This window comes from Oncorhynchus nerka, linkage group LG15 (genome assembly GCF_034236695.1).
Source record: "Oncorhynchus nerka isolate Pitt River linkage group LG15, Oner_Uvic_2.0, whole genome shotgun sequence".
Classification (NCBI taxonomy): Eukaryota; Metazoa; Chordata; class Actinopteri; order Salmoniformes; family Salmonidae; genus Oncorhynchus; species Oncorhynchus nerka.
This window is the reverse complement of record NC_088410.1, coordinates 86,435,025-86,448,133: the sequence shown is the minus strand read 5'-3', so window position 1 is coordinate 86,448,133 and position 13,109 is coordinate 86,435,025. Positions and strand designations below refer to the sequence as shown.

Genomic DNA, 13,109 nt, shown 5'->3' with positions numbered 1-13,109 from the left:
GACCTTACACCATCTTTTGGTAATGCAGTCATTACAGTCATCAGACAGACAGACAGGCAGACCCTATGTCTCTCTGTTTACCCACCATGACCATTCAGAAGAGACTTTTGTGAATGCACATTGTCACATTTATCTACTTTAACATATAAAACTTGTCTCAGCCCAATTTTCGCTGTATCCACCAATTTTCACATTTGTGTTTTTTCATCAGAAACTATTATTTCTCTGAGAGTGAGGCGGATATATAGCATTTTGTAAAAAAAAAAAAACTAAACATGATTAGTCATCGATTTTAAACAAATACATGTCTGTCATTGAACATGCCATGATTAGATAGTGAAAAAACACACCAATCTCTTTCATAATTTCTTTAAACAATAAAAGCTCATTTACCAATATTTCTGAAAATTGATATATTGCGTTTTGGAATGAAACTCCAACTATTGAAGATCATTATGCTGCATTAGTTTTCTTCATGATATAAATGGTCATTGTAAAATCAGCATAAGGCAAAATTCAAGGTTATAGGTTATCCTTAATAAAACTATACATGCACATTGACAAAAATGAAAATACACAAAATAACACAATTTCTCTCATAGTTATGATATTTTGTCATCCTCATTCTCTAGCATTAACAAGAGAGCATTATTTTTGCAGGAACACTACTGACTTTAGAAACTCCTCAAGGAGTCCAGAATAAAATTAAATAAATAAAAACAAAAAGGTCCAGAATAAAAGAAAATGATGCAACTTGTTCCACATTTGATTGAAGTTCTCTGTCTGTAGCCAGGAGGGATGTCAAACTGGCGTCCGATGTTTTATGAATGTCTCTCCTGTTAGCCAAAAGTTCATTCCCGTTCTTGTTTGCGGCCATTACCTGTCATTCTCATGTCCTGGCAATAAAAAATGTATTTTTACACACTCATGAATGTCAAAGAAACTCAGTTACAGCTTTTCTAAGAGGCCAATAATCTCTCTTTACAAAAATAAGGAGTGGTGGGTCAAAGCGGATTTGGTTTATTCTTTGGTCAAACAATCTTAATGCATGATAAACTCAAAATAACCTGTTATTATACGACTTTACTCTTAATCCAGTGAGATTTGGTGAGTGTGTGCATGGAGAGAGCTGCTGTTTTGTTGTTTGAGGGTTTTTACATTTCAACTTGATATTTGCTGAGAGATTTATCTGAAAGGGTAGAGTCAGGGTGTGGAGCTGCTTTATATATATTATATATATATATATATATATACACGAGGCTCGATATCGAGTAACGTCTGGCTTCATAAATGCCCATGACAGTGGTCCAGAGTTATACATGGAGAGTATAATGTTTCATGCATCATCTAATCATTAGACATTCATAGTTATTGAACTTTCCAATGACTTGTGACTGTGGGCTAACACGTCCAATCTACTCTCCCTGTCCCCCTCACCTTTCTCTCAATGGAAAACCTTTTCCAATGACTTGTGACTGTGGGCTCCAATCTACTCTCCCGTCCAATCTGGAAAACTTTTCTGACCCTGTCCCCCTCACCTTTCTCTCAATGGAAAACCTTTTCCAATGACTTGTGACTGTGGGCTAACACGTCCAATCTACTCTCCCTGTCCCCCTCACTTTAATCTCAATGGAAAACCTTTTCCAATGACTTGTGACTGTGGGCTAACACGTCCAATCTACTCTCCCTGTCCCCCTCACCTTTCTCTCAATGGAAAACCTTTTCCAATGACTTGTGACTGTGGGCTAACACTTCCAATCTACTGTCTCAATCCTGTCCCCCCCTCACTTTAATCTCAATGGAAAACCTTTTCCAATGACTTGTGACTGTGGGCTAACACGTCCAATCTACTCTCCCTGTCCCCCTCACCTTTCTCTCAATGGAGAACCTTTTCCAATGACTTGTGACTGTGGGCTAACACGTCCAATCTACTCTCCCTGTCCCCCTCACTTTTCTCTCAATGGAAAACCTTTTCCAATGACTTGTGACTGTGGGTTAACACGTCCAATCTACTCTCCCTGTCCCCCTCACTTTAATCTCAATGGAAAACCTTTTCCAATGACTTGTGACTGTGGGCTAACACGTCCAATCTACTCTCCCTGTCCCCCTCACCTTTCTCTCAATGGAAAACCTTTTCCAATGACTTGTGACTGTGGGCTAACACGTCCAATCTACTCTCCCTGTCCCCCTCACTTTAATCTCAATGGAAAACCTTTTCCAATGACTTGTGACTGTGGGCTAACACGTCCAATCTACTCTCCCTGTCCCCCTCACCTTTCTCTCAATGGAAAACCTTTTCCAATGACTTGTGACTGTGGGCTAACACGTCCAATCTACTCTCCCTGTCCCCCTCACTTTTCTCTCAATGGAGAACCTTTTCCAATGACTTGTGACTGTGGGCTAACACGTCCAATCTACTCTCCCTGTCCCCCTCACCTTTCTCTCAATGGAGAACCTTTTCCAATGACTTGTGACTGTGGGCTAACACGTCCAATCTACTCTCCCTGTCCCCCTCACCTTTCTCTCAATGGAAAACCTTTTCCAATGACTTGTGACTGTGGGCTAACACGTCCAATCTACTCTCCCTGTCCCCCTCACTTTTCTCTCAATGGAAAACCTTTTCCAATGACTTGTGACTGTGGGCTAACACGTCCAATCTACTCTCCCTGTCCCCCTCACTTTTCTCTCAATGGAAAACCTTTTCCAATGACTTGCGACTGTGGGCTAACACGTCCAATCTACTCTCCCTGTCCCCCTCACTTTTCTCTCAATGGAAAACCTTTACCCAGGAATTGTGTTTCCAACAAGGGGCTGAAGTGTTATACTTCTCAACTGAGGTAGTCGACTCAATTGATTTACATTGTCCCCTTTATTGTTTTTCCTTTCACTTTTAACTCATTAAACCACTGGAGGATACAGGGTCCCGTTACCTCAGCTCTGACAGTCATGGGCAGCATATGGCTCCCGTTAAAGCCTTGTTACACCACATATCTCTATTTTTTTTACCTTCCCCCTCTGAGATGCAGGAATCAGTGTCTAATCTGGAAGGGTTCTGATTCAGGACACCATTATGGCTGGAAATGCGGCTAACAAACCTAACCACCGCTGTGCTGTCCAATCCAAAAGGTCTTCTCCTTGAACCCGTCTCCTGTCCTGTGTCAATACCGGAAGTAGAAACTGTCCGTACATCACGCTTTGAATTAGCTCTGGCTGCTCAGGAATCCCAGTTGGAATAATTAGATCCCCCGCTTAGCTAAGGGAGACAGAAAAGAATAGACACCATCCTTCCATGTTTATCTCAGATTAACAGTGTTTTACCAGAGTCCTTCATACTGCGATAGTATTGTGATTGTGAAAGAATGTTTGCAGTACCATTTTTAGCAATATGTAATTATCTTTGTGTCTAACAGGGGACGTGTACATCCAGCCAACTCAAGACACAAAGAATCCTGTCATCTACGGAGTGTTCTCAGTTTCAGGGTGAGCCACTGATTGACTGTGTTATTTGTCTCAGTTAATTCAACCACATCGTTACCACTGTCATTACCACTGTATCTGTCTCATTGAAGAACAATACAACCCATTTCAGCTTTCACTCAATCAGATCTCTTCAGCAGACCTGTAGAAAACATGAAGTCAGTGGTTCAGATGTTTGGTTCCCTCCCGTGGTTTCCCGTCTCCCATCCATATTCATTCTGCCCGAAGGCACCTGTGTAACACGTTATGTTATTGAAACAGCCTATTCCACACAGTCTGCTCTGCACACTACAAAGGCAGAAGAGGAAGTCAGTCCGTAGCACAGAGGGGAAGGGGTCTCCAGTGAGAGACTTAACCTGTGTTCCCACATGGCTGGGCTTTGATAACAAGCCATCATTCAGCACAGCATTAGGATTCAAGGAAACGGCTCGCAGCTCCTGCCCCCACATATGCAACAGTAGATTTTGTGTGGAGGATACACACACAGAGAGTTCGCTGTCACACTCACACACCCAGTCATAATAAATATGCTGGTATGTGTGTCTGTGAGAGAAGTGCTCTGTAATTGTTTCCCCGTCTCACCCAAGGCCTCCATGCTAACTCGCCACAGTCATCATCCCCCTTGAAGCCCAATTTATTAAAACTACTGTAGTGCTAATGATAGGCCCCTCGACAGAATGTACTAATATAGTAATATACTGTACACCCAGCACACCACAGGACAGCACACACAACCACAGCACACCACACCCCTCCACAGCACAACACACCCCAGCACAGCATACCCCATCAAAGCAGACACTACCACAGCACAGCCCACCCCATCACAGCACACCCTACCACACCACAGCACACCCTACCACAGCATAGCACACCCCAACACAGCACACCCTACCACCCCACAGCACACTCTACCACAGCATAGCATACCCCAACACAGCACACCCTACCACCCCACAGCACACTCTACCACAGCATAGCACACCCCATCACAGCACACCCTACCACACCACAGCACACCCTACCACAGCATAGCACACCCCACCCCAGCACAGCACACCCTACCACAGCACAGCATAACACACCACAGTACACCATACCACAGCACACCACAGTACACCACACCCCACCACAGCACAGAACATCAAAGCACACACCACAGCACACCCCACCCCACCCACAACAGCGCAACCCACCACACCCCACCACACACCACCACACCACACCACAGCACAGCACACCCCACCACAACACAGCACACCACAGCCACCACAGCACACCACAGCACACACACACCACAGCACACCACAGCACACTCCCAGCCACAGCACACCAGCCCAACACAGCACACCCACCACAGCACACCCCACCCCACCACAGCCCAGCACAGAACACCACTAGCACAGCACACCACACCCCACCGCAGCCCACTCCACCACACCACAGCACACCCCACCACAGCACACCACAGCACAGCCCACCACAGCACACCCCACCCACCACAGCCCACACCACAACACAGCACACCCCACCACATGAAAGCACGGCACACCAACCACAACGCACCCCACCACAGTACACCCCACCACACCACAGCACACCCCACCACAGCACACCCTACCCTACCACACCACAGCACAGCGTGGGAGTGCTGTGGTGTGCCGTGCCGTGCTTTCATGTGGTGTGGTGTGGTGTGCTGTGGTGTGCCGTGCCGTACTTTCATGTGGTGTGGTGTGCTGTGCTGTGCTCTGATGGGGTGTGATGTGGTGGGGTGTGCTGTGGTGGGGTGTGCTGTGGTGTACTGTGGTGGGGTGAGCTTTGCTCTGGTGGGGTGTGCTGTGGTGGGGTGTGCTGTGGTGTGCTGTGGTGGGGTGTGCTTTGCTCTGGTGGGGTGTGCTGTGGTGGGTGTGCTGTGCTGTGCTGTGGTGTGCTTTGCTTTGCTCTGGTGGGGTGTGCTGTGCTGTGCTGTGGTGGGGTGTGGTGGGATATGGTATGGTGTGCTGTGGTGGGATGTGGTGTGCTATGGTGTGCTTTGCTCTGGTGTGCTGTGGTGGGGTGTGCTGTGGTGGGGTGTGCTGTGGTGTGCTGTGCTGTGGTGGTGTGTGCTGTGGTGTGGTGTGCTTTGCTTTGCTCTGGTGGGGTGTGCTGTGGTGGGGTGGGGTGTGGTGGGATATGGTGTGGTGTGCTGTGGTGGGATGTGGTGTGCTATGGTGTGCTTTGCTCTGGTGTGCTGTGGTGGGGTGTGCTGTGGTGGGGTGTGCTGTGGTGAGGTGTGCTGTGCTGTGGTGTGCTGTGCTGTGGTGGTGTGTGCTGTGCTGTGCTGCTGTCTCTCTGATGTTTAGCTTGGCTGTGTGTGGATCTTTGATTGGGAGTGTGTCCGACAGCTTGTCTGTGGTGGAGAGTGTTTGTGGGTCATCATAGTGTTGAAGTATGCCTGCCTTATGTCTATGAGAGAATATGTGATGTGAGGGAGAATGTAGCTAATTTCTCAGAGAGTGAGTCGTAATCCCATGTCTCCTAAAGCTGTTCCCTTTAGTGTTTCTGAACCTCCTCATCCCTTTACCTCTCCCTTCCAGATCCGTGTTTAAGGGCTCAGCAGTGTGTGTCTATTCCATGGCTGACATCCGGCAGGTCTTTAATGGACCCTATGCCCACAAGGAGGGGCCCAACTACCAGTGGATGGCCTACACTGGGAAGATCCCCTACCCTCGGCCTGGGACGGTGAGTGACGTGCTGAGGGTGATAAACAAACACACATATTCATAAATTCAATAAATGACCACATTTAACATGGCTGGTTCTGCTCTCTTTCTAAACCCAGTGTCCCGGAGGTACGTTTACCCCCAACATGAAGTCCACTAAGGATTACCCAGACGAGGTGATTAACTTCATGCGGAACCACCCCACCATGTACAACACTGTGTACCCAATACACAAGCGCCCCCTGGTGGTCCGGAACAACGTGGACTATGAGTTTACCACCATCACCGTGGACCAGGTGGCTGCTGCCGATGGGAGCTATGAGGTCCTATTCCTGGGGACAGGTCAGTGCACTGAGTCCCTGCCTGCTGATTGATTTGATAGTCTTGTTATTGTAAGTGTGTGTTCACAACTGTGATAGATTCAGAAAAAAAACTATAATTTGGGGAAAGTATTTTGTTAGAATTTTGGTCAAAGTGCTTGTCTTCTCAAAGATGAAAGAACACAGCCTACAGTACTATTTTTATGGAAAGGGTGGAGTTACTGTAATTTGTTTGAATGTACGGTAATACTACCCTGGTCATCGTCTGGCAGTACTTCACACAGCCTGTCCCTATGGCCGTAAATCATGGTGTGGTTCAGAGGGTGGGAGCTGGAAGACCCTACAGTTGATGACTGTACTGTGCTCACTCAGCCTGGTGATGAATGGCTCCTGTAGACCACTGTACAAGACCGGGGGGATCCTCCTATACTCCTATTCCCCTAATGACATTTGAGTAGAGTAGAACCTGATCCTCTGAGTCTAGAGTAGGGTAGAGGTTAACCTGATCACTCCTCTGGATCTGGTCTGGAGTAGAGGTTAATCTGATCACTCCTCTGGGTCTGGTCTGGAGTAGAGGTTAACCTGATCACTCCTCTGGATCTGGTCTGGAGTAGAGGTTAACCTGATCACTCCTCTGGGTCTGGTCTGGAGTAGAGGTTAACATGATCACTCCTCTGGGTCTGGTCTGGAGTAGAGGTTAACATGATCACTCCTCTGGGTCTGGTCTGGAGTAGAGGTTAACATGATCACTCCTCTGGGTCTGGTCTGGAGTAGAGGTTAACATGATCACTCCTCTGGATCTGGTCTGGAGTAGAGGTTAACATGATCACTCCTCTGGATCTGGTCTGGGGTAGAGGTTAACATGATCACTCCTCTGGGTCTGGTCTGGAGTAGAGGTTAACATGATCACTCCTCTGGGTCTGGTCTGGAGTAGAGGTTAACATGATCACTCCTCTGAATCTGGTCTGGAGTAGAGGTTAACATGATCACTCCTCTGGATCTGGTCTGGAGTAGAGGTTAACATGATCACTCCTCTGGGTCTGGTCTGGAGTAGAGGTTAACATGATCACTCCTCTGGGTCTGGTCTGGAGTAGAGGTTAACATGATCACTCCTCTGGATCTGGTCTGGAGTAGAGGTTAACCTGATCACTCCTCTGGGTCTTCAGACAGGGGGACGGTTCAGAAGGTAATTGTCCTGCCCAGAGATGACCTGCAGACTGAGGAGCTGGTGCTAGAGGAGGTGGAGGTGTTCAGGGTGAGTCTCTCTTTCTCTCTTCTCCTGTTCTTCCTCTCTCTCCCTCTACCTTTCCCTCTCTTTCTCTTTCATGTTCTCGCTCTCTCCTTATTTTACCTCTCTCTCTCTCAGTAGTATCTTTCCATTTTTGTCAACTCATTCCTCATGTAAGAAACATTTTTTCTGTAGAACATCGTTCCAACTTTTATTCTTCTCTTATTAAGATCGGCTTCTATCCCTTATATTTCAGGTGCCAACTCCCATAACCACCATGAAGATTTCCTCCAAAAGGGTAAGTTGAACATTCCCCCGTCTGATGGTTCACACACATTCAGAATTCTCTTCCTATAAAATATCACATAAATCACTGCAGAGCTTAAACTGAATGACGAAGTCTGGATGATGCTATGCCGACATTTTCCAATTGGTCTCTATTCCTCGCTCTGTCTCTCCTTCTCTTCCTCCCTACAGCAACAGCTGTATGTGGGCTCAGTGTTGGGTGTGACCCACCTGGCCCTCCATCGCTGTGACGTGTACGGGGAGGTGTGTGCTGACTGCTGCCTGGCCCGGGACCCCTACTGCGCCTGGGACGGAAAGTCCTGTACCCGCTACTCCGCCTCACAGAAGAGGTGAGTACCAACAGAGTGTGTGTGTGTCTTTGTGTGTGTGTTGCTCATGTTTAGGGGCAGGAACCTTTGCCAAATGCCAATACAATGTTCTCTCAACATTGTCTCTACACACCCCTCTTTAATTATATTTTGACATTTACTGCAGACTTGCAGTTTGTAGAACGTTTTGTAGTTAACCTCTTTATTTTTGGGGAATGTTGATCTGACCCCTCTAGGCGCAGCCGTCGACAGGATGTAAAGTATGGCAACCCAATCCGCCAGTGCAGAGGCTATAACTCCAATGGTGAGCTGACAAGAACACTCTAACGTACCTCAAATAGACACTCTAACAGCACTGAGGTTACCATTCAGTTTGACAGCAGCAGTATCCAATAACATCACATGTGTATAATATTGTGAAAGGGGAATGTGATTTTGACAGAGGACATGATTTTGTCAATTCTACTACTGTGCTACTTCACTAACTGTTGAGCAGTAATTGACTGATTTGGTCTGAGGAAATACATGCATGTGATGTCATGATGCTTATGCTTTGCTGCAGCCAATAAGAACACGCTGGAGATGGTGCAGTATGGGGTGGAGGGCAGCACTACGTTCCTGGAGTGTCAGGCCAGGTCCCCTCATGTGTCTCTCAAATGGCACCTGCAGAGGAGAACAGCGACAGGAAGAAAGAGGTGAGTCAGGAACACTCATCCCACTGCAGCTATACAGTACTCTACTGTATTGACTCTTATACAGCCTGCCTTCGAAACAGGCTGATTATCAGACAAATGACTACTTTATTATTTAACAATATGGCCTGCTGTTTATGGAAAATGATTGCTGAATGAATGCAATGATAAATGAATGATATCTCCCTGCTGTCAGATCCGCTCTGAGGGCCGGACACTAAAGACAGAGCAGGGTTTGCTGCTGCGTTCCCTCCAGTCATCAGACAATGGCGTCTACCAGTGCACAGCCACAGAGAAGAACTTCAAACACACGCTGGTCAAGCTACAGCTGGTGGTCCTGTCCAGCCGCACGGTCAACAGCATTCTGTTAGAGACAGGCAGCCCAGCCCTGCCACACCTCCAGTCCAGCCCTTGGACCCCCAGTGCGGGTCAGTACAAGGACCTGCTGACCATCCTGAGCCAGCCAGAGATGGGCCTGATCAACCAGTACTGTCAGGACTACTGGCAGCTGGGAGAGGGCAGTCCGGGGGACCCCATGCTGGCCGTTGGCAAGGCCAAGGAACTGAAGGAGCTGAAAGAGCAGAAGAAGCCCCGCAACCGTCGGCATCATGACGATGAGGATGAGCGTGAGGACGATGACGATGAGCACACCCACCCAGCCGAAACATGAGGCCGTAGGCTTATACCACAGGCCACACACTACCCCAACACCCGACCCCCGACCCCTTGTCCCATCTGCTCTCTCCCTCTCTGCACAACCCTACAAAATGGGAAAGACTTCAATCAAAGGATTAAAAAAGGTAATGATCAATAGCGATAAGAAAGAGAAACCACTACAAGCAAACAACAAACAGGTTCTTCTTAACTGTTGAAAAGATACACAGTATTTATTGTAGGTTGTACATAGTAAGATTCTGTGGATTTATTTGTACTTAAATAGAAAACAAGGCTTTTTTGTGCAAATCTGTGCAAATCTGATTGTTATTATAATGGTATTATTGTTGGTAGTGTTATTGTTTATTACAAATGGTGTTATTACATTGCAAAAAATCTTTATGTTCTGTATTTTGGATGAAGCGCAGCAACACATCGAAAGGACATTTGAAAGTGTAAATATCTACAGCTGAATGGACTGATAAGAATGCTTTCAAAAAGATTTTGTTAATTTGGCTCCGTGTTGGATCATTCCACTGCTGGCAGTATGCAGTCTGAGGTGGGAGGAGTCAGATCACTGATGTGTGATGAACCTCCCCCAAAGACATGATGGACAGTTGATTCCCACAGCCAATGAACTATAAGGATGTCACTTCAAGGCACTTCATTGGACACGCAGATAGATGAGGAAATGCCGATACGAGGCTGCAGCTTTGAGTTTGTCCCACGGCCACAGACAGACACGAGAGTGAAAGGCCTTTTGGGAAATGATGCCCTCCTCTTCCTTAGCCAGCCTAACTGACCTAACAGGGGTGAAACAAGACTTGACCCCAAATTCCCTCAAGTATTTTCTACTCTTCCGGAAGCTGATGAGGGGTGCCTGTGTGTTCTGTGGTCCAATCTGGCTTTCTTTCAACCCCATTTGTTATATTTACATTGATATTGCCAGTCTCTTCCAGAACTAGTTGCCGTGGACTTTTTGTGTGTATATGTAGTATATGTAAATATGACATCTCAATGTTGTACCCTTGAGGCTGTGATAGTTAAAATAAGTGTTTTGGGGGATGGGATAGAAATAACATTGACTTTCCTTTGTACACCATTGTTCAATTGAGATTAGAATTTCAAGCAGGCCGCTACATAATTTGTGACAATTTGATTTTGCACAATTACTACAAGAGAAAAAGAAATCTCTTAGTCTCCAAACTAATCCATAAGTATACTGGTTTGCATTCCAGCCTATACCTATTCTCCTTATGAGGTCAGTTGTTTCATATGAATTGTGCTAAACATTTCTAAACTCCTCCAATCCTGCCATGCAGTTTCCAATATCACAGCTCTCCTTGTAATATATATGCCCTTAGTCCACCTTGTTTTACGTCAGATAGCGCAACCATTTTGCCTGCACTGATTGGCGGTTGAGGGACGAGCGTAGGAGTGACGCCACCTGACGTAAGACAATGGTTAGTCCATGGAAGTCACTAAAGGGAAAGTGCGCAAAGACTGTTTTAAAAATGAAAGTGTAACATGTTGGAGAGGGTTACTATAGGTTGGTCAGAGCTGTTGTCCATCTCCTACAGAAGGTAAATGTTACACAACTCTCACTAAAGAGTTTATTCATCTTCTCTGATCAGCCGTTGTTGATGGTATTCTGCATGAAAATGACTCCGTCTCCATGTACAACTCTATGTATATAGCTACAGCCACTAGAATGATCTGCTCTTGACCACAGGAAAACACATACCAAACTCTTTGGGACGGTGGCTTTTCATTGTGTGCATGAAATGTATTATGTACTGTATATCATATTCGTCCAAAAAGCTATGCTGTGGATGTCAGTGGATGGAAAGGCAGATGGAGTCATATCCTAGTGTGGGAATATTCAACACACAGAGGCCCCTTTGTCTCTTTAGCTCTCCTTCTCTCTCTCTCTTTACCTCTCTCCTCTCTCTTTCTCTCTTTACCTCTCTCCTCTCTCTTTACCTCTCTCCTCTCTCTTTACCTCTCCTCTCTCTTTCTCTCGTTGTCTTCCTTTCTCTCTTCCTCTTCTCTCTTCCTTTCTCTCTTCTTCTCTCTCTCTCTATCTCTTTACCTCTCTCTTTACCTCTCTCCTCTCTCTTTACCTCTCTCTTTACCTCTCTCTTTCTCTCTTTACCTCTCTCCTCTCTCTTTCTCTTTTTACCTCTCTCCTCTCTCTTTCTCTATTTACCTCTCTCTTTCTCTCATTCTCTTCCTTTCTCTCTTCCTCTTCCTTTCTCTCTTCTTCTCTCTCTCATCCTCTCTCTCTCTCTCTCTCTCTCTCGCTCCCTCTTTCTTTCCAAAAAGTGTTTTGTTGTTGTTGCATATTTCAAATATATGCATCTTTGGCAAATTTTTGGTATGGGTTATTTAGGAAAAATCACTTAGTATGACATAAAGCACAGTTGATGTTATTGTAATGATTTGTGTAAACAACTATTTCTCCTTTCTCATTGATGTTGCTGACTAATAAATTAAAGCTCTATATTTTATAAAAACAGAAATCATTTTTATATTCATATGGTGCATGGATAACTATACTGAACAAAAATATAATGCAACATGCAACAATTTCAAAGATTTTACTGAGTTACAGTTCATTTCAGGAAATCAGTCAATTGAAATAAATTCATTAGGCCCTAATCTATGAATTTCACATGACTGGGAATACAGATATCCATCTGTTGCTCATAGATACATTTTTAAAAAAGCTTCACAATTGGCCTCAACATCTCGCCACAGCATCTCTGTGCATTCAAATTACCATCGGTAAATCCAATTGTGTTCGTTGTCCGTAGTTTATGCCTGCACATAACCCCACCGCCACCATGGGGCGCCCTCTTCATAATGTTGACATGAGCAAACCACATGCCCACACGATGCCATACACGTAGTCTGCGGTTGTGAGGCCAGTTGGACGTACTGCAAAATTCTCTAAAACGATGTTGGAGGCGGATTTTTGGTCGAGAAATTAACATTAAATTATCTGGCACAGATCTGCTGGACATTCCTGCAGTCACCATGTCAATTGCACGCTCCCTCAAAATCATCTGTGGCACTGTGTTGTGTGACAAAACTGCACATTTTAGAGTGGCCTTTTATTGTTCCCAGCACAAGTTACACCTGTGTAAGGATCATACTGTTTAATCATCTTCTTGATATGCTACAGGTGCCAGGTGGATGGATTATCTTGGCAAAGGAGAAATGCTCACTAACAGGGATGTCAACAAATTTGTGCACAACATTTGAGAGAAATAAACTTTTTGTGCATACAGAATATTTCTGGGATCTTTTATTTCAGCTCATAAAACATGGGACCAACACTTTACATGTTGCATTCATATTTGTGTTCAGTGTATATACAGTACAGTAAGGTCACATAGACAGGTTTCGGGTCTCGTGCA

At 45.6% G+C, this 13,109-nt stretch overlaps 1 pseudogene; it reads left to right on the top strand.

The window, feature by feature from the left end:
* The window catches only part of LOC115143461 (semaphorin-3F-like), a 115,229-nt pseudogene extending 103,037 nt beyond the window's left edge, over window positions 1-12,192 (top strand).
* Window positions 12,193-13,109: the final 917 nt, after the last annotated feature.